General features: G+C 39.5%; 1 protein-coding gene across 2 annotated transcripts in view; it reads left to right on the top strand.

Moving 5' to 3' along the window:
- Positions 1 to 19,903: 19,903 nt before the first annotated feature.
- The window catches only part of GCNT1 (glucosaminyl (N-acetyl) transferase 1), a 36,286-nt gene continuing 34,030 nt past the window's right edge, over positions 19,904 to 22,159 (top strand). Inside the window, exon 1 of one of the 2 annotated variants that reach the window (XM_069105677.1) lies at positions 19,904 to 20,210. The gene's annotated coding sequence lies outside the window, so the exon portion shown is untranslated. The remainder of the gene's footprint in view (positions 20,211 to 22,159) is intronic. The other variant, XM_069105673.1, reaches the window with a different exon arrangement.

The following is a 22,159-nucleotide window of genomic DNA, read 5'->3' as shown; positions in this document are numbered from 1 at the left end:
CTTAGAATTGATATGCATATGCAAATTAAGAGTTGGGACCTTATGCCACATGAAACTGTCATCAAAAGCTTCAAAAAGATGGGAATTCCAAACACACTAGATGGATCTGAAGATGATGCATTGTGGCAGAGAGATGATGAGGGAAACACATCTGATATTAGTGGCACTGGGGCCAGTGAGTCAGATAAGGAAACTACTGAAAGCGCAGAATCTTCTGATACAGATTACATTTTGTAAGTCTGTACTTAGCAATACTGTAGTCAATTTTCTCAAGTATAATATTTTGACTACAAGGCACAAATTGATAACAATAATGTGGTAACTTTATTTTTCAGATCAGAAAAATGTTACTAAACTGTTACAAAGAAAGGATATGCATTGATTTGGACTATTCAATTTTAATGTACATTCATAAGTATTCCATGCATCAAATCTTGCACCAAAGGTAGTTTAATAATAAATGATTTTGGGTGTGGCTAGGTGGTGCAGTGAATAGAGCACTGGCCCTGGCATCAGGAGGACCTGGGTTTGGATCCGGCCTCAGACACTTAACACAAAAAATAGTCGTGTGACCTTTGGCAAGTCAACCCCAATTGCCCTCCAAAAAGCAAATAATAATAATAATAATAAATGATGTTTAAGTAATACCAGTACAATTTTAAGAGCTTCACATAATGGTCGCACCACACTTTTTGACAAAAAATCTGGCATAAAATCTGTAATGATTATGCAGTGAAATATGGGAGTCCATGTTTTTCACAATACAAGTAATCCATTCCTCTAGTATCCACCAGGTGGAGCATTATCACTTTACATTTCTGATTTTCCTTTCTTTGGAAATAACAAATGCAAAATGAAAACAAAACTCCAGAATCCACTTCGCGTTATTAATAAGGAATAAAATTTGGTCCTGAGAAATGTTCATTGTTTGTAATTATGGAAAGATAAGGTTACAGAGCATTTATTAGGCACTTATATGTGCCAGGCGCCATGCTAAAGATATGAACCAAGCAAAAAGACAGTCCTTGCCTTAAAGAAGCTTACATTCTAATGGGGGAAGACAACATACAACAGGGGGAAGGATTTTAGTGTCATCAACAATTATGTTAATGAATCTGAAATCACTAAAAAAAAAGATACTGAGTGAGCAAAATAAAGAGTGGGTATTAACATTAAAATAAGCATTTTTAGACACAAAATATTGTATTGCTTATTTTCTTTTTTGAATCATACCCCCTGACTAAAGTTCCCTAGAATTGCAATGGATGCTTTCTGTTTTCTCTTTATAAAACTGTCTAAGAAACCACAGGCAACCATTTTGTTCATTTCCCATCTCTCCCACCCCCCTCATTTGATGGTTGTGTGACCCCAAGGAAATAACTTAGCCTCTTAGTTGTGGTTGTTTGGTCATTTCCGTCTTGTCCCACTTTTCATGACCCCATTTGGGATTTTCTTGGCAAAGACACTGGAGTAGTTTGCCATTTCCTTCTTCAGCTCATTTTACAGATGAGGAAACTGAGGCAAGCAGAGTTGCCACAGGATCATAGAGCTAGTGTTTGAGTCCAGATTTGAAATCAGGAAGATGAGTCTTCCTGATTCCAGGTCCCAGCACTCTATCCACTTTGCCACCTGGCTGCTCCTGACCTCTCAGTATCCCCCAACAAAAGTCTGAGCCTATATGCTTATATATATGCTCTTATAGAGATGAAATCACCTGTCTGAGCAAATACAAGACATAGCTCACATTTATATGGTGCTTTACACACATTTTCTCATTTGATCCTCAAGCCAGGCCTGTGAATTACCGTGTTTCCCCGATAATAAGACCTATCCAGAAAATAAGCCCTCCCCTTACTGTGTAAGATTCCTCTAAAATAAGCCCTCCACCGAAAATAAGCCCTATTGAGATTGCTACTGTAGTGAAGGTAATCCCCTGCGCTACACGCTACATTACGGTACCCTCTGTATGCACCGTCCCTCCTCCCCCCCCCCGGTGAAACGCATGCCGCGCTCCGAGCTGCATCCAATCAGAGCTGCAGCAGTGAGCGCGTCATCCTGTTCTTCCCCAGTGATTTGCTTGCTGGAGCCATTGAGAGCAGTGCCGCGGAGGAGAGCTGAGGCAGGACAACATAAGCCCTCCCCTGAAAATAAGCCCTCTGGTGTTTTTCTTTCCAAAAAAATAATAAGACAGTGTCTTATTATCGGGGAAACATGGTAAGTATGACAGGAACTTTTGTTCCATTTTACATACGAGTACAGCAAGGCACAGAGACAGCAAGGGATTTTCCCATTATCACACAGCTCATACCTGTCAGAGGTAAGGTTCAAACTTCAGTCTGTCCTGAGAACAAGTCCAGTACCTTTTCCCACCTCACTTTGACTCTTGAAGACGTGTTACAGATCAGTACATGGATAATTGCTTCTAAGATCAGAATGGTGTACATTGCCTAATTAAATAGAAGGAAATACTAAATCTGGGATCAGAAGCCTTAGGTTTGAATGCCATTTCTGCTGTGTCCCACCTGTATGTCTTTGGGCAAGTCCCTTCCTATAGTCTTTGGTTCCTAAAATGAGGGGATTGAACAGAATGATTTCTAAGGCTCCGTTCAGCCAAAAATACTTTTGTGTATTGTACTAGAGAAAGTATTTGGTATTAAAACTGTGTCTCTGGGGAGGCTAGGTGGCACAGTGAATAGAGCACCAGCCCTGGAGTCAGGAGGACCTGAGTTCAAATGCGGCCTCAGACACTTAACACAAAAACTAGCCGTGTGACCTTGGGCAAGTCACTTATTCCCAACTGCCCTCCAAAAAAAAAAGTAAGGTCTTAATTAAATTAAATTTTAAAAATTAAAAAAAAAAAATAAAACTGTCTCTCTGGTATAAAGTATCATATCCATTTGTTTCTATTATGTGTGTATGTATACATACACATACATACATATATATATATATATATATATATATACCATACCTATAAACATATATATGTATGTCTATGTGTGTGAGATTTGACTATTTAAGAAGAATAGATATTCACTCTTAGATGACTACATTGTATATATTTAGGTCATTATTTAGTAGCAAATAAGGGTATCTCTTAACTTGCCCAATAGGTACCCCAGACAAGGCTACTCCATGTTCAAAATGCTCTATGAATCTGTATCTACTCCAAAACAAAAAAGCATCCCTTGTGAGCCATCACTGATGTGCTTACTTTCAGTAATCAGCCAGTGGCATAATTAATTAAAAATTAAGGCATTTAATTAAACAACATAGTAGAAAAGTAGCAATAAAACATCTCCCCCATAAACCTGGTCACACTCTCCAACATATATACATACCATCAATAGGAAGAATAGATACATGTAAAGAATATGTGTGGAAAGAAACTTATGTATGGAATGGAGATAAAGAGGCAGTCATTCCTTTGATGCCACAGTACCATTATTGTATCCTGATGATAAAGTGCTGCTTCTGCTGGACAGGTTCCCCCTTGTCTTATGTGGCATTTATATTTTGTTAGGAGTTTGGGGTGGTGTGTAGCCACTTCTGGGTATTGTTCTTGACAATATTGCATGGTTGCTACTTTCTGTGGTTTCACTGGTTTCATGGTTTCTGCTGATTGTTAACAAAATGTGGTTCTGAAACTGGCATGCAATTGTGGAGTTTCTTTTTTTCTGCTTCCAGCTTCTGGCCTCAGCTGGTGTCTTCACATAAAATGCTTTCTACAGGATGATGAATTTCCTCTTCCATTGCCCTTTTTGCTAAAGCCCAGAATCTTTTTGCTACAGCTGCTTTATTTTTATTTTTTACAGTTCTTTTAGAAAGCCACAAATCTCAAATATCTAATCATTGGACTAAGAAAAAAACCCAAAAGACTGCTATAAAGCAGTGGTCATGCAAGAGCTGTGACATTACTGTTTTAAAAATATTTGTTTTTGTTTTTTTGCTTTTTGGAGGGCAATTGGGGTTAAGTGACTTGCCCAAGGTCACAGGCTAGTTTTTGTTTTAAGTGTCTGAGGCCAGATTTGAACTCAGGTCCTCCTGACTCTAGGGCTGGTACTACAAATATTTGTTATAGCAAAATAATTATATAAAGTAAGTATTTTACTTTATAATATGATAAAAAAATTAAGCTCTAATTGAATCGATCATTATCTCATTAGTTTAGATTTAAGATAGATGAATCAAAGTCACCCTGTTACCTATGTCAATGTGTATAAAATATAGGTGATAATTCTTTTAAAATGACCTTATGTCACATAGGATATATTTTTTCTTCCCTTATCTTTCTGAACTAAAAAGGAAACAGAAATTTTCTTGATCACTGTCAGAATAAAGAGAGAGCTCAGAGGTTTTTCTGAGCTCTCTGTTTATTCTGACAGTAATCATATTCCTTTGACAGTAATCATATTATTTTACCCTTTCTAGATTGCAGTAGAAGCAAGTTCTAGTATTGTCCATGGCAAAATCAATCAATAAACATTTATTAAGCACCTAGTATGTGCTAGGCAGTGTGCTAAGTACTGGGGATACAAAACTGCAAAAGATAGTCCCTGCCCTCAAGGAGCTTACATTCTAATGGGGGAGACAACAAGCAAACATTATATATATATATATATATATATATATATATATATATATATATATGTATATATATGTATATGTGTATATATATATACACATATACACACACACACGTACACATATACGCACACACACACAAAACAAGCCATGTAAAAGATAAGCTGTCAATCATTGATGGAGGGAAGGCAATGAAATTAAAAGGTTGGGGGAGGCTTCCTATAGAAGATGGGATTTTAGTTCAGATTCAAAGGAAGCTGGGAGGTAAGTAGTCCGAGCTGAGGAGGGAGAGGTTCCAAGCAAGGGGGAGACAATGAGAGAATTACTGGAGCCAAGAAAGGGATGGTCTTGTTTGTGGATCAGCCAGGAGGACAATAGCACTGGATAGAAGAGTATGTGTCAGGGAGTAAGGTAGACGAGGACTGGAAAGGTAGGAGGGAGCTAGGTTATGAAGGGCTTTGAGTGACAGTTGGAAGGTTTCATATTTGACACTGGAGGCAAGAGGGGCCACTGGGATTAATTGAGTTGGGGGGAGAGGTGTGAATGGAGAATGTATTGGAATAGGGAGAGACTGGAGGTAGGCAGACACAGCAGCAGGATAGGGCAGGATTCCCAATATGAGGTGATGAGGACCTGCACCAGAGTGATGGCAGTGTCAGAGGAAAGGAGGGGCCATATTGGAGAAAAATGTTGCAAAAGTGAAATTGATAGGCCTTGGCCACATAGTAGATATGGGAGATATAATGAGGAATGCAGGATGACTCCTGGATTGAGAGCCTGAGGGACTGGAAGGATGGTGTTTGTCCTCTGATATGACAGGGAAGTAGGTGGGAGAGGAAGGGGGTGAGATGAGTTCTGTTTGGTCATGCTGAGTTTACGAGGTCTACTGGACATCCAGTTTGAGATATCTGAAAGTCCTTTGGAGATAGGAGATTAGAGGTCAACAGAGAGATTGGGGCAGGAAAGGTAGATTTGAATCATCAACATAGGAATGGTCACTAAATCCATGGGAGCTGATGAGATCACCACCTGAAGCACTATAGAGGGAGAAGAGAAGAGGGCCCAGGACAGAACCCCAAGGGAAACCTGAAGTCAGATAGGTACCGTGTTTCCCCGATAATAAGACACTGTCTTATTATTTTTTGGGGACAGAAAAACACCAGAGGGCTTATTTTCAGGGGAGGGCTTATTTTAATGAACACTGACAGCAATTTTAATAAACAGGTAAATGTGAACAAAAAAATGTACCTTTATTCAATAATGAATTCAATAAAGAACAGGATGACGCGCTCACTGCTGCAGCTCTGATTGGATGCAGCTCAGAGCACAGCGTGCGTTTCACCCGGGGGGGAGGGGACGGTGCATACAGAGGGGTACCGTAATGTAGCATGTAGCACAGCGGATCACCTTCACTACAGTAGCAATCTCAATAGGGCTTATTTTCGGGGGAGGGCTTATTTTAGAGGAATCTTACACAGTAAGGGGAGGGCTTATTTTCAGGATAGGTCTTATTATTGGGGAAACACGGTAGGAGGAAAACTAGGAGAGAGTAGCGTCCCAAAAACTGACAGAGAAGAGAGTATCAAGGAGGGGAGAGTGATCGACATGTTAGAGGCTGCAGACAGTTCAAAGAAAATGAGGAATGAGAAAAGGCCATTGGATTTGGCAAGTAAGAGGTCATTAATGACTTTGGAGAGAGGAGTTTCAGTGGAATGATTGGATTGCAAGGGGTTAAGAAAAGAATGAGAGGAAAGAAAGCAGAGGCACTGATTGCAGATGGCCTTTTTGAGGAGTTCAGCTACAATGGACAGAAAAGATATAGGATGAGAGTGGGGATGGAAGAATCAGGTGAGGGTTTTTTGAAGATGAGGTTGACATGGGCATATTTTTATAGTAATAGAGGATGAGCCAGTGTAATGGGAATGTAAATTTAAAGATCTTCCCTGCCCCTAGGCTAAAGTGCACCTGGAGCCTGGGGTGGGAGGCTTGTTTTTCAGTAGATACTTTTTGATTGGCCAGTGGGTCAATAAGGTTGTTACATTCTCTGAGCCAGGAGAAGGCTATATAAGCCCTGATGTGCAGCTTTGTTTTGGGGGCTCACTTTGAGAAGTGTTCTGTGATTTGATGAAACTCTGGGAAGCCGTTGTTCAGAGTCCCTGGCTTTGAAAAACCCAGATGTTGAAACCCAGATGTTGATTTGGTATGGATGTAATGGTTGGACGGTTTGGAAACTGTCTACTTGATCTGTTTCTGTCTTGATAATTCTGTCTGTATAATGTGAAGTTCAGGGTGCTGACCTTTTCCCCCTGAACTAGGTAAACGATACATATTTGACTGATTAAAGTAAGCCTGTTAACCCATTTTGAGTTGCTTTCCTTTATCAAAGCAGATCCAAGAACCTGTATGGGCAGCCACCCTGGGGACGCTGGGGTGCTTCCTGCTACAGCCAGTAGAGAGGAAGAGACTGAAAATAAATGATAGTGTAGGGATGGTAGAGGGGGGAATCTGTTGAAGATGGGATAGAATGGGATCACTTTAACAAGTACAGGGGTTGGCCTTAAAAAGAAGTAAAGGTCACTTATTCATGTGAGACAGTGGTAAAAGAGAAGAGGGTGGCAGAAGGCATCTGAGTACTAAGAGATGAGGAAGAGAGAAAAAGAGGGAGTTCATGGTAGGTGGCTTCATTTTTTTTTTTCTGTAAAATATGAGGCAAGGTTCTCAGCTGAGAGAAGCAAAGGGGGAAGGAGAAGAGTTGCAGTGGAAAGTGGGATAATGAGTTGATAAGAAAGGTATAGTAGGATTGCCTAACAGCAGTGAGGGTTGATATGAGAGAGAGAGACAGACAGAGAGAGAGAGACAGACAGACAGACAGACAGACAGACAGACAGAAGAGACAGAGAGAGAGACAGAGAGACAGAGACAGAGACAGAGAGAGACAGAGACAGAGAGACAGGGAGAGACAGAGAGACAGAGAGAGACAGAGACAGAGAGAGACAGAGACAGAGAGACAGAGACAGAGAGACAGAGAGAGAGACAGAGAGAGAGAGAGACAGAGAGAGAGAGAGAGAGAGAGAGAGAGAGAGAGAGAGAGAGAGAGTGGGAGTGAGGACGACCTGACTTCATATTCCTCTTCTGACACATAGGCTCTGAAGCAAGTTGTTTAATATCTCAGTGGCCCTAGGCAACTTGAGTCTAAGGCTATATATTGCAGAACTGATGGCAATCTGCATTGTTAGAGGGAGTTTCCTCACCCGGAGTTCCCTATACCAAACAAGTCACAGATCTGTTAAAACAAACAAAAAGGCTTTATTTATGCCTATTGTTTTATATCAGTCGTTTCTGCATATATCCCCCTCACCCTCATCTTTTCTCCATGGCCAGTATCAATCATTATAATTCTTCAAAGCTAGGCATCATTTTAATATTTTTTGTAACACAGTAAGTATGACGTCACTATGAGGCTGCAGACAGTGAGCTATAAATACCCACTCATGTCATTATAGATCTCTCACCCTTCTTTGTGGAGTGGAACCCACAATGTTACAGAACATCTATTTCCATATCCATATCTATATATCATCTCACCTCTTGCACAGGGTGTGTCTATACCCCATTCATTCCCTCCAACCTTGTCTCACACTAGCAGATCTAAGTCCCCAGAAACAGACCTTCAACAGGGTTACCCTCAAACTCTCTTAGGGTCCTAGAGGTGACCCAGTTAAGAGGAAAATATATTTTAAGTGTCAAATAAAGAAGTTCATATTTGATCTTGGAGGTAGTACGGAGCCAAATAAAGCAGAGATGATACAGTTAGACTTGGGCTTTAGGAAAGTGACCTTGGCAGCTATATGGAAAGTATACCAAAGAGAGGAGGAGACTTGGACCAGGGAGACTGATTAGGAGGCTGCTGGAAAAATCCAGGTGAGGAGTGATAAAGGACTGAACTAGGGTGGTGACCATATGAGTTGAGAAAAGAAGGTGGATGAAAAAGTTGGGGAGATAGAAGTGGTAGAACTTGAAAACTGATCAGGAGAGACAGGTATTGGAGAGGAAAGAGTAAAGGAAAACTCTAGGTTTGCAAATTTGGGTGATCAGAAGGATAGCACCGCCTTCAATATAATTTGGAAAGTTCAGGAAAGGAGTGGTATGGGAGTGGTGATGGTAAAAGTGATACATTCAGTTTTAGACATGTTGAGTTTGAGATGCCTACAAGACATCCCATTCAAAATATCACTTGGTAATGTGGGACTGACTGGATTCTAGAGAGAGTCTGGCGCTAGATATACATATATCTGGGAGCCTTCTGCATAAATACAATAATCAAGCCCATGGAACTGATGAGGTCACAGAAACGGTGTGTGTGTGTGTGTGTGTGTGTGTGTGTGTGAACAGAGAGGGAAAAGAAAAGGGCTCAGGATAGAACCTTCACAGGCACTGACTGATTGCTATTTAGGGGTCATAATATGGATGACGATCCAACAAAGAGGACTGAGGTTAAGGAGTGGTCAGCAGGTAGGAGAACTGACTGGAGTGTCACAAAAACCCAGAGAGGAGACAATATCCAGGAGGGGAGAGTGGTCAGTAATGTCAGATGCTGTACAGAGGCCAAGAAAGGAAAGGCTGCGGGAAATACATCCTTTGTGGTCACAAAGAGAGAACTTTGGAGGGAGCCGTTTCAGTTTGGAGACAAGGTTGGAGGTTAGGCTGCAAAGAAATCAAAGTGAATGAGAAAGGGGAGGATTATTCTATGACTTTGGCTATGAAAAGGGAAAAAAGATATAGAGAAAAAAAAGATATAGAAAGATAGCTTGAAAAGATGGTAGGGTCAAGTGGGAATATAATTTTAAGAATGGAGGAGACCTGAGTGTATTTGTAGAAGGGAATGATAGAGAAGATTGGAAGAGGCAGAAAATTAGGAGAAGGGGAGGTAATTGCAGGGCAAGCTGCTGGAGGAGACGGGGGGGGGGGGGGATAGGCTCAAGGGCATGAGTAGAGGGGATGGTTTGATGAGAAGAAAGGCAGTCCTTTCATCAAAGACTAATGGAGAAGAGAATGGCAAACATGTCAGGGGATTTTGAGATACAGATTTGGGGATAAGAGGGAACACCCCAAATAGCCTCTGTTTTCTCAGTAAAGTATGAGGTAAGGTCTGCCAAGACGTTTGGAGAAGTAGTTTCCAAGAACCAAGAAGTCAAGAAGGTTTGGAACAGTCTCTGTGCAGAGTGAAACAGAAAATTAACAGGGGAAGATCTGAAGGATTTCCTTGCTGCAGTGATATTAGGTAACATAAATCTGAAGTAGACCCAGTTAGTAAAACACTGAATGACTTCCTCCAGAACCATTCAACAGTATCCATAAACATATCAGGAGAAACAAAGATGTTATTGGCAACTAGTTGGTGCAATGAATAGGGCCTCAAGTCAGGAAGATCTGAATTCAAATTCAGTCTCTGACACTTACTAGCTGTGTGACACTGGGCATGCCACTTAAACTCTGCCTCAGTTTCTTTATCTATAAAATAGGGATAATAATATCACCTGCCTCCCAAGATTGTTGTGAAGCTCAAATGAGATAATATTTGTGGAGCCTTGAGCACAGTGCCTGGAACACAGTAGAAATTGTTTGTTTGTTTGTTTGTTTTAGAGGATGGCAATCAGCTTTCCTAGCTATGGTAGGAGTAAAGGCAGAGCTGGAGTTTGGAGAATTATGAGCCGTGTAATGTATAACTGAAAAGGCTAACTTTAATGTCAGGACTGGGAAAGTAAGTAAGTGAAGACAGAGCCAGGGTAATGGCCTGGGAGAATACTGAGAGGTAGAGGGCCTAGAGGTCAAACTGAGGAAAAATGGTAGAGTTGGTGGAGGTGACCACAGCGGCCAACTAGTACGACTTATATGTGGGAGGAGTGGTCATCCATCCTCTGCCTGAAGACCTCCAAGGAGAGGTGACCCCCCCCACCTCTTAAGGCAGCCCATTCTACTTTTGGACAGCCTAAATTTGTTGTTGTTGTTTTATAATTTCTACCCATCATTGCTGATTCTGCCAGCTAGGACCAAACTGAGCATATCTAATCTATCTTCCAGCTAACAGTCCTTCGAGTGCTTGCAGACAGATCTTGTTTCCTCTAGAGCCCTCTTCTTCAACTTAAACATGCCCAATTACTTCACCCAATCCTCATATGACATGGACTTGATGCCCTTTACCATTCTGGTTGCCTTCCTCTGGTTATTCTACAGTTTCTCAATGTCCTGTATAAACTCTGGACCCCAGAATGGAACCCAATACTCCCATGAGCTCAGAGTACACTGACTTTATTATTTCCACATTCCTAGTGTGCAAGCAGAGAGAGCATTCACTTTTTTGGCTGTCAAATCATACTGCTAACTCATGTTGAACTTGCAGTTCACTCAAATCCCCAAATTTGTGTCAGAACTGATGGCAGAATGAATTTTGAAGGAGTAAAACTTAAGGAGAGGTAGAATAACAGGAAATCACAGTCAAACAAAGGCATTTCAGAATTCTTGCTCTTGAGGCCTTATCGGTGATGACAAGATTCAAGGTGTGACCCTATCTGTGGCTGAGGTGTTGCAAAGGTCATGGAATTTAAGGACAGTGAGTAACTGGGAGGCAATGGTGATTGAGGGAATATTAACATATGGTGTAAAAACAAGTGTTGGGATGGAGGGGCAAAATGGAAGGAAAGCTAATCTGACATGACTTCTTGTTCATGAAGTCGTATTAGCTCTTAGTGATTACCACTTCCTTTTTTTAATGCTCACTAACCATTTCTGTTATAATGCCTTTTAGGATTTTACTGGGAAATCCAAGTAAAGCTCACCTGCTCACAGTTTGAACAATGAACCTTTTATTTTTTTTAAATAAGGTTCCTACACTCATCAAGTCTGAATTTTTCTGCTTAGCTTTCAAGGTGCTCCATAATCTAACATTACTCCATATTTTCAATCTTATTTCATAGGATTTTCTAACACAAACCCTCCTTTCCATTTAGGTGTGCTCCACACTCTCCCCCTACAATTCCTTGCTAATTTATACTTCTTACTTTTGATCACTGCCCCACTTTGAAAGCTCACCTCTCCTTCTTCTCCATGAAAATCCTACCCATTTTTCAAGACTCATTTCAAGTCCTATATATCACGTAGCAGAGGCAGTTGGTGGTGCAGTGGATAGAATACACAGCTTTGAATCAGGAAAACTGAGTTCAAATTTGACCCAGCCATGTGACTCTGGGCAAATCACTTAATCTCTGTTTGGTTCAATATCCTCAAATGTAAAATGGGAGAAAAAAAAATGAAAAAAGGCCAAAGTCTTACACTGTATCCCCTAGTTATCCTGATCTATATCTTGCCACTGGCGAAAGTGAGGCTGGTTACTTTGCACAGCCCTCCCTCACTTAACTCCAATTCACTTGCAAGTCATGGCATCACCTGATGTCATGGTCCTCTTTGAGAACAAAGTACAAAAACAACAACAAAACAATGAAAATAACAGCACGCACCTCTCGGGCTCGTTGTGAGGATCAAATAAAATAATATTTGTTAAAAAAAAAAAACCTGGCACAGTGTTTGGCACATAGCAGATACTATAGAAATCCTTAGTCCATTCCCCTTCCCTGGCTACTCTGATCCCAGTCTCTGAATTATCATCCTTATAATCTACTCCACATAATTTACCCTTAACTATACTGTTATTTACTGTTGCTAGTGTTTCATATGTATTTTATAGCATTCTTCTATGCAATGATTTTAAGATGGCATTCCAATTCTGATTATAATGTTAATAAAAATGAAATTTAAAGTACCTGAAGGTAGGATCAGAGATTTAGAAATGGAAAGGGATTGTAAGGACCATTGAGTATAACTACCTCATTTGATAGATGAGAAGATCAAGGCTCAGAGAGGTCAAATAACTTGGACCACTGTCACACAGTTCTAAGGATTGAATTTAGGTCTTCCTGGCTCTAAGTTTAGTAATCTACCCACCATGGCATGTTAAAGTTCAAATACTTTATTTTCATTTTATACATTTTACATTTGAATCTCTTTCTAAAAGACACAGCTGTAGTCATTTAAGATAGTTTTCTATTTTGTTCATGGTCTTTCTGATTTTTTTTTCTGTTGTTCTCCTGTGTCCTTAATAGCTAATGGATACTATTCCATATGACATAATGAACTTTTCTTTGATGTTATGTTAACGTTCTGTTTTCTTACCGGTTCCTTTGTTTGGCTAATTATTTGCAAAACTTTCCCCAGCAATACAAATGTTGAATATTGCTATTTTTGTCATTTGTTCCTGAAGTTTTATTTCCCATCTTGTGCTTATCTAGATACTTTTTTAGAAATGGTCTTAACCCTCTAGTTATGCACCATTTCAATGTAAATTTTGTCAAACATTTTTAGAACGATTTTTAAAATTCTATGTTCTATATTCATTTTTAAGGCATCATCCATCACTATTGCTACTTCACTGATGTTCCATGACAAAGAGGTAACCGTGGGATCTCAAAAGTTATGCCAGTAGAATACAAACTCTAGTGGCTCTTATCAGCCTGGAAAGTTTGCAGGTGTAGCCCTGGCACCAGCCCTTACATCTTTTACATCATAACTAAAATCAAATAGACTTATAACCAGACTGGCCACAGTGTGATGAATATTCCAGTCACAGAAACTCTTACAGATCATTTACCAAATCATGGCGGTATTGTGATCTATATAAGCAGAAAAAATACATATGCACATCAACATAATTGTAGATCCTCGTAGTATTGACATATATGATCATTAAAACTATTGCTAATTTGATGCTTTGAAAGATCTATAATTCTGATGCAGATTTTAATCCCTCCATGCCTTGGTAGTTCATTAGTGGCTTTAGCCCCAAATATAACAAATAAACATTTGTTAGTATAATGAATGAACTTCTCAGTATGAACTTCTCAAAGCTTATCTAAGCTTTTCCTCAATTGACATATACACAGTTTAGCACTATGTTGTAACTAAAACCATTAGCAATTCTTAGGAACCACCTGAATTTATGTTCTACTGGTATAGTCTTTGAGAAATCATAATAACTTTATGCTAAAATGGGGTAACCAACCAAATATGACTGTAGTGAATGTTTTAAGATGATAAGAAACAGTGTGGTTTAGTGGATAGAGTTGGCTTTAGAGCAGGAAGACCTGGGTTAAGTTCCACCTTTGATACATACTGGCTCTATGTGGCATTGGGAAACTTGTTTAAGCTGAGTGTTTTAAGACACTCATTAAGTTAACTATAAGTTACAGAGAAGGTATCAACCTGCATTGGTAAAAGAAGTTTCCTTATTTCTGTAGTCCCTTATGGTGATGAAATCACAAACCCAAGTTCTATCTCTATTAAGAAGATATGATTCTCTTTTTATTGTCACATGATAACTGGTGTTCATAATAATAATCTTGAGTCAATGAAAGATCCATAAGTGCTTTAAGAATCAATCAGAAAAGTCAAATCTAAAAATTAGCATAATTTACAATGGAGACACATTAGAAGTTTTCCCATTAAGACCAGGAGTAAAGGAAGGACACCTACTGGTTACAGTTTTATTTGATATGGTACTAGAAATGCTAGCTATAGCAACAAGGCAGGAAAAGGAAATAGTGGTAATAAACATAGGGAAGAAGACAGCAAAATATCTGTATTTGTCAGTGATAATGTGATTCACATAGAAAATCTCAAAGAATCAGTGAAAAAATTAATCAAGATCTTCTATAGCTTCAGCAAACTAGTGTAATAGAAAATACACTAGTTTTGGAATTAGAGAGCCTGGGTTCAAATCTCACTATTGATACATACTCTATGGGTAAATTCTGACAATTATATCTGGGCCTCAGATTTCTCATCTGTAAAAATAAGAGTGTTTGGCTAGATGGTTTCTGAGGTGTCTCCAAATTCCATATCTGAACTTGTGATTTATTGCTCTAAAACAAACCCACAAAAACCACTTGCCTTTCTATATCTTGCTAGCAAAACTTAGAAGAAAAAGAATAGGAAAATCCATTTAAAATAAAAGTCATTAAATGTCTGGGAATTAATCTATCAAGACACAAGACATATAAACACAATTACAAAGTAATTTTTATGGGGATATAAAAAAACCCTAGGAAACAGGAGATACATTCAGTGTTCATCAAATAATCAGCCAATCAACAAGCACTATTAGGTGCCTACTATGTTCCAGGTACTATTCTGAGCACTGAGGAAACAAAGAAAGGCATAAGACAGTCCTTGTTCTCAAAAAACTCACAGTCTAATGGCGAAGGCAACATGGAAACAAATAATTATGTACGAAAAAGCTACATTCATGATAATTTTGAAATACTAGGATGAAGGAATTAGCATTAAAGAGGACCAGGAAAGGCTTCTTGTAGAAGATGAGATTTTTTTGTTTGTTTAGTATTTTAGGTTTCCCCCATTACACGTAAAAACAATTTTTAACATTGGTTGTTTTTTTTTGTTTGTTTTTTAAGCAATTGGGGTTAAGTAACTTGCCCAAGGTTACATGGCCAGCTTTTTTTGTGTGGGTGTTAAGTATCTGAGGCCAGAACTGATCCCAGGTCCTCCCCACTCCAGGGCCAGTGCTCTTACTCACTGCACCACCTAGCCACCCCTTAACATTGGTTTTTAAAACTTTTAGTTTCAAATTTTCTCCCTTCTTCCCTCTTGACCCCTCTCATTGAGAAGGCAAACAATTCAATATAGTTATCCTTTAGGGTGGATAGATGGCGCAGTGAATAGAGCAACGGCACTGGAGTCAGGAGGACCTAAATTCAAATCTGGCCTCAGACACTTAACACAAAAACTAGCCGTGTGACCTTGGGCAAGTTGCTTAACCCCAATTACCCTTCAAAAAGCAAAAAAAAAAAAAAAACCCAAAACAAAACAAAAAAAGAAAAATTAGGCCTTTATGAGAGAAACTTGCTTCAAAATTTTTTCCAGTTACAATTGCTAAATGTATTCTACCCCCACCCATTTTTTTCTGTTCTCTCTCTTTCACCCTGTCCCTCCTCAAAAGTGTTTTGCATCTTACTACCACCTCCCCCAATATGTCCTCCCTTCTATCATCATTCCACTCCAGAAGATGAGATCTTAGCTGGGATTTGAAGGAAGCCAGAAGGGCCAGGAGGTAGAGATGAGGAGGGAGAATATTCTAGACATGGGAGATAGTCTGAAAATACCTAGAATCTGGATACAGTGTTTTTGATTGAGGAATGGCAAGGAGATCAACATCACTGGATTGCAGAGTATGTGGAGAGAGTAAAAAGACTGCAAAGGTAGAGGAGTCATGTTGTCAAGGACTCAATGCCAAACAGAGGCTTTTATATTTGATCCTATAGGTGATGGGAAGTAACTGGGATTTATTGACTAGGGAGGGGTGTCAGATCTATGCTTTAGGAAGATTAATTTGGCAGTTGAGTTGAGTATGCACTGGAGTGGGAAGTGACTTGAGGAAAGGAAACAAACAAGAATCAGCAGCTATGTGACATAATGAATAGAGCATTGAGTCTGGAGTCATGAAGACCTGAGTTCGAATCCTTCCTCAGATATTTATTAGCTATGCAACTCTGGCATGTCAGTTAACCTCTGTTTGCTTCAAATTTTTTTCCAACTATAAAATGGGAATAATAATTATACCTCCCTAGCAGGATTATTGTGAAGATCAAATATGACAATATTTGTAAAGTCCTGAAGATGGTACCTAGAACTTAGTAGGTAATTAAAAAATGCTTGTTTCCTTCCATCTTATTTCAATAGTCCAGGTGCAAGATGATGAAACCCCAGACTGGTAGCAATGTTAAAGGAGGGAAGGGGCCTTAAGCAAGAGATGTTACAAAGGTAAAATTGACAGGACTTGGCAACAGCTTGGATATTGAGAATGAGAGAAAGTAATAAGCTGAGAATGACATCTAGTTTGGAAACCTTGGTGACTATTGCAGCTTACTTTGAATTGCAAATTTGATAAATGTGTCACATGTGTTTCTAGTCAAATCACTGATAAAGATGTTTATAATAACAGGATCAAGGTCAGAACTCTGTGGCATTTTACTCAACACTTCCCAGGTCGACATATCTGTTAATTAATAACCTTTGAGAACAATTTTGAATCCTACCTAATTGCATCCTATTATTCAATCCCCATTTCTCCATTTTGTCCACAAGTATATTTTGAGGGACTTCTTCAAATGCTGGCTGAAATTCTGGTATACTATGACTAGAGGATTCTCTTTATCCGATTTTAGTCCCTCATAATATTCTCATCAAATATCTTGCCTCGGTAGCATGCACCGGCTTTCAATCTCCATTGTGCCATAGGTGACTTTCATTGGATCCCCTGATTTGTAAAATCTGCCCTAGTCATATGTGATTGTGTTAAGGGATGAATGGCCTTGTTTTCTAGAGGGTTGGATCTACATCCTCAATCACTGATCTGGGATACCAACCTTTTTGCTCTCACATTTTCAAAGAAGGAGGAAAAGTGAATTGGGTTAAGGCAATAGGAAAGATGTGTAGTCAGTACCCTCCTTGCTCCTTGGTAGTTAGAGGCTTGGGGCCTAGCCAAGGGAGCCTGGCAGGTATACTTCAAATGTGTGTATAGGATGTCATGATATGGGGCTAGCATAATAGTTCTTTTTAAAGGGATCCCTTTACACTCTTAAAAATTATTGAGGATCCCAAAGAACTTTTATTTATTTGGGTTCTGCCCATTAATATTTGCTGTAGTAGAAATTAAAATGTCAGTATCATTATGAAAATAGTTTTGACCTTACTGATCACCTGAAAGGGTCTCTGACAATTTGGGGAAGAAATAACCTCCCTCTAAAATTCAATACCCTAGGTCAAAGTCCCAGTCCCTTTGCTATAATTTTGACTCTGGTTTGAACTCCCAGAGAACATAGAGAGTTTGTCTCTCTCATCAAGAGCATGAATAATGCTCTATATCCAATACATTTTAATTAGCAGAATCATACATCTCCAGTATGTTTCTTTCCCTATAGAAATAAGAAAAAAAATCAATTCTCATTTATATAACTAACACTTTACCAAGTATTCTTGCCCCCATCTTGTCATTGCTGTAGCTGGTGATGGTCCTTCATTCTTGAAGAGGACCAATGATGTAACTTCTTACCCCCATTTTACAAAGGGGGAAATGGAAGTTCAGAACCTTGTCCATGACCATACAGCTAATAAGTGGCAGAGCTGGGATTTAAGCCAATTTCTAAAGAGAACTTTCTAAGATACCTTTCCAAATAGACTGATATTTTATCATAGTTTACCCTCTCAATTATATTATGTAATAAATTAAAATCATTTGATCTGTTGATTTGGCTAAGTCTATTCAGCTTAAAGCTATAATGGGTAGTAGAGGAAGGTGGTAGAAATAAAAATTGTCCATGAACTAAGAATAACTCAAAGAGAATAATTTGCGTAACCATTTAATTTTGTCTGAATAGCATATCCTGTGTTTATTTTTAGGGTGTGTTGGGGTATATGGTTTCTGTTTTAATGACGAGGCAAATCCAAAGATAAAAAGCAACACTACATTTGTATCTCTTGCTCTTTAAAAGAAATCCACTTCAGTTCTTAACACTATGAGGCTTTTCTGATTTAATAAGCTATCATTTACATAGATAGCTCTTTAAGGTTTTCAAAACACTTTACATATTCGAAGGAGTGAGGAACCTGTTGCAACAAGGCCACATGTGGCCCTCTATCCCCAGTTACTGCCCTTTGACTGAAACAAAAGGGCTGTACTTGAGGACCTAGAGGGCCATATGTAGCCTCCAGGCTGCAGGTTCCCCACCTGAATCTTAGTAACAGTCCTGGTGAGAGAGATGCTATTATTATCCTCATTTTACAGAAAAGGAAACTGAGGCTGTGATGTGTAATGAGAATGTAAATTTTAAAGATCTTCCCTGCCCCTAGGCTAAAGTGCACCTGGAGCCTGGGGTGGGAGGCTTGTTTTTCAGTAGATACTTTTTGATTGGCCAGTGGGTCCAAAAGGTTGTTACATTCTCTGAGCCAGGAGAAGGCTATATAAGCCCTGATGTGTAGCTTTGTTTTGGGACTCACTTTGAGAAGTGTTCTGTGATTTGATCTGAATTCTGGGAAGCCATTGTTGAGAGTCCCCTGGCTTTGAAAAACCCAGATGCTGATTTGTATGGATGTAATGGTTGGACAGTTTGGAAATCTGTCTACTTGATCTGTTTCTGTCTTGATAATTCTGCCTGTATACTTTGAGGTTCGGGGTGCTGACCTTTTTCCCCTGAACGAGGTAAACGATATATGTCTGACTGATTAAAGTAAGCTTGTTAACACATTTTGAGTTGCTTTCCTTTAACAAAGCAGATCCAAGAACCTGTGTGAGCAGCCACCCTGGGGACACCGGGGTGCTTGCTGTTACATGATGCTAAGTGACTTGTCCAGGCTCACAAAGCTAGTAAATCTCTTGGGTAGTACTCAACTCAGATCTTCATGACTCCAAGTCCTACAATCTATCTGTTGGATCATTTAATTTCTAATATTTTAATGGGATTGTTGCCCATGAATATAGTTACAGTATTCAAACTCCAGTGAAAACTTATAATTTTATTTCCTGACTGGATAAGAAGTTGTTTTTAAATGCCCAAATATGATGAAGGAGATCTTCATGTCTAAAGGGAAAAAAGTATATAGTCACCTAAAAGAAAGCTGTAAAATATATCTTTGGTTTATGATCACAAGAATGAAGACTGCACTTTTTGCTTTGAAATCTGGGAGATGTCATTGAATGTTTGACTTCAGCCTATTTAATAAAGGGTATTTAGAACACCTGCTGCCTGGGCTTCATAGAAATGCTTCCTTTTTGTTATTCGTGTTGATTATTCTGTTCTTTGATCTGTTGCCACTAACCATCACTGTCCTAAGAAGAGGAGAGAATGAAAATTGGCCTGAATTTTGGTTTCTCCCTCTTTTGCACTTGGAGTTGGTTGGGGAAACATGAAAACAATTGTAAAAAAAAAAAAAAAAAGTAAAATATTCCAATTTCTCTCATGCATTGAGGTCGTCCTTATGGGAGGATAAAAGCTAAATAAAGGGAACTGAGAAAAGAAGAAAGAGGAGGAAGAAGAACTGAGGCAATGACTAAGGGAGACAGCGGATGTATTTAGGCGGTTGAGAAATTTCCCATCTGGTTTGAGAGGAGAGTTTAGGGAAGAACACGCGAGTTTTCTTTGCTCTAGTGATACCCAGAGGGCGCCCTCATCCCAGATCTTGCCTCTGGCTCTTGGCCCCTCCTCATTGGCCTCGGAGGTGGGAGAAGCGAGGAGGAGGAGAAAGAAAAGAAGGAGAGGAGGTGGAGTGCTGGGGGAGGTTGCCCATTGTGCTTTAGTGGGTCTCGAGGAAGGTTGGGTTCCCTGTTTGAGGCACAGCGGGCGGGGGAAAGGATAGCTTTGGAAACAGAGGCAGCAGCAGCGGCAGCAGCACCAGCAAGCGCCCTTTCCACGGGGTGTGCACGGTAGTGGGTTCTCTGGCGCTGCGCTGTTGGAAAGAGGTTCAGAGGCATCCTTGCGCCCATGAAGCCAACGTGTTTGCCCCAGGTAATGGACTTCCTTCCTTTAGCTGCCTGGGGCGGGGGAAATGGGAGGAAGGAGTAGATTTTTGCTTTCTTTGAAAAAAGTGGAAGTCGGAGTTTGTAAACCACCGCGGGTAGAGGTGGGGGTACTGAGCTCGGTTTAACCTAACCCCGGCCTTTTGTCTGATGCACAGTACAACCTGAGACTCACTTTCAGGCTGCTTTTCCAAGTGCGCTTTCTAGTGTCTTCTGCTTAAAACCTATTTTACGGCTGAGATGGTGAAGGACTTTGAAAGGGTTTAGCTGATGGAACTTGTCTAGGAGATGGGTGTGTTCTCTCTAATCTTTCTTTCTTTCCCCGTCCTTCCCATCAGTTAATTAAGCGCTTGTTTAGGGGCCAGATGTTGCTAGGCGCTGGAGTGTGAAATTTGATAAAGATGTGTCCCCTCCACCCAACCATGGAAGTGTGTGTTTCCTAGTTACTTATAGAGACATGGATTTACCCTTAGAAAAGCTTGTCCAACTCAGTTTCTCACTGGATGGTTTCAAAATCTGCCTCTCTGAATAGTTTAATTTCTTGTCGCTTTGGCTGAGACTTTTTAAACTTGCAACCAACTCAGAAGCAAAAGAGGAAGGAAAAGCAAGAAAAATTAAATTTATATTCTCTTACTTGGAACTAGGTGTTGGTTTTGGGTTAGTTCCTTCCGCCTCGCTTTTGGAGATCTGTAGAAGTAGACAGATGTCTTCCACTAATGCCTTCTCTGATGCTTCATTTGTGGGGTTCAGGTAACCTGGGTACTAAGGTGGTACCAGTGAATCACAGAGACATCCAGGTCCTACCAACCAAGCAAAGCTTGGAGTCAAACTTTATGTGGCCCTGGCCAGCCACATTCAGTCTCATCACTAGATGGGCTGGCTGCAGCATCATAATTTTGTTTTTAGCTTCCCTTGAAGACATTAAAAGGCATAGAAGACTTGAAATCTGTTTCAGTAGAGGGAGCATCTACACCAAGGAAATCCCAGGTTGTTGGAAGTGTTCAGGTGGAAATTATCTGATTCTGCCTTGTCTTACAGTTTCCACGGTAGGTGCATTATCTCTGCTTGTGCAGCTGCTCCCTGGCTCTCTCTGGCACATTCTCCCTTGCAGTGAAGTTTCATGGTTTTCTTGTTTGTTTCTCTACTTACCTTCCAACTGTTGCTCTTGTGAAACGCTGATACACTCAATTACCGTTTGGCATCGTGTGTCAAAAGGAGGAAATGCCAAGTAGTAACCTTAAATCTACATACATACAAACCCTGCTAGTTTGGATAAAGCTCAACACAGCTGCTATTTTTTTACTTTTAAACCTTGAGTGATCTTATCAGTTTGTTAGGAAATAAACTTAAGTGACTGGAAATAACTTTTGATTTAAAAAAGCCCGTGATATATTAAAATAAATTCACAAAGCGCTTTTTCTTAAGAGCAAATCTTGTGAGAGGCTGCAATTTCTGACCAGCTTCTTGATATCCCTACTTCTCCCTTTCTTTGCCTTTTTTGAGCTATGCATAAAATCAGGTTTGTTTAAAGATATAGAGATTAATGGTTTTTAAAGAGTAGTGTTAATTGCCCAAGCTAGCTCCCTAAATAAGGATTTAAGCCACATGTTTCATTTCAGTCAAATGGCAAAATCAAGCTAAATGTGGCCATTTCAGTTATTCTTAATAGATTTTAAAAGAAATATTCCAAATGGGACATCCTTGGAAGTTTTAGTTCGTTTTAAATATTAAAGTAGTATGGGGTTTTTTTTTCTTATTTCAAGGTTAAAAGTATTTCTGTGTTAAATGGTAAATGAACATTTTTCAAATTCTGTTCACTTTTTTAATTAGAAAGGTGATTTTTTTCTTTTTTGGTAAGTTTTAAAATTTATTTTAAACTTAAATACAAAATAAGAAAAAAAATAGCATTGTCATGTACACAGCAGAATGAGAGGATTC

Source organism: Petaurus breviceps, unplaced genomic scaffold (genome assembly GCF_028583685.1).
Source record: "Petaurus breviceps papuanus isolate PSGF00001 unplaced genomic scaffold, PetGlider_PUasm1.0 138, whole genome shotgun sequence".
Classification (NCBI taxonomy): Eukaryota; Metazoa; Chordata; class Mammalia; order Diprotodontia; family Petauridae; genus Petaurus; species Petaurus breviceps.
Note: the sequence above shows the minus strand (reverse complement) of the source record. Positions and strands in the feature narration are given on the sequence as shown.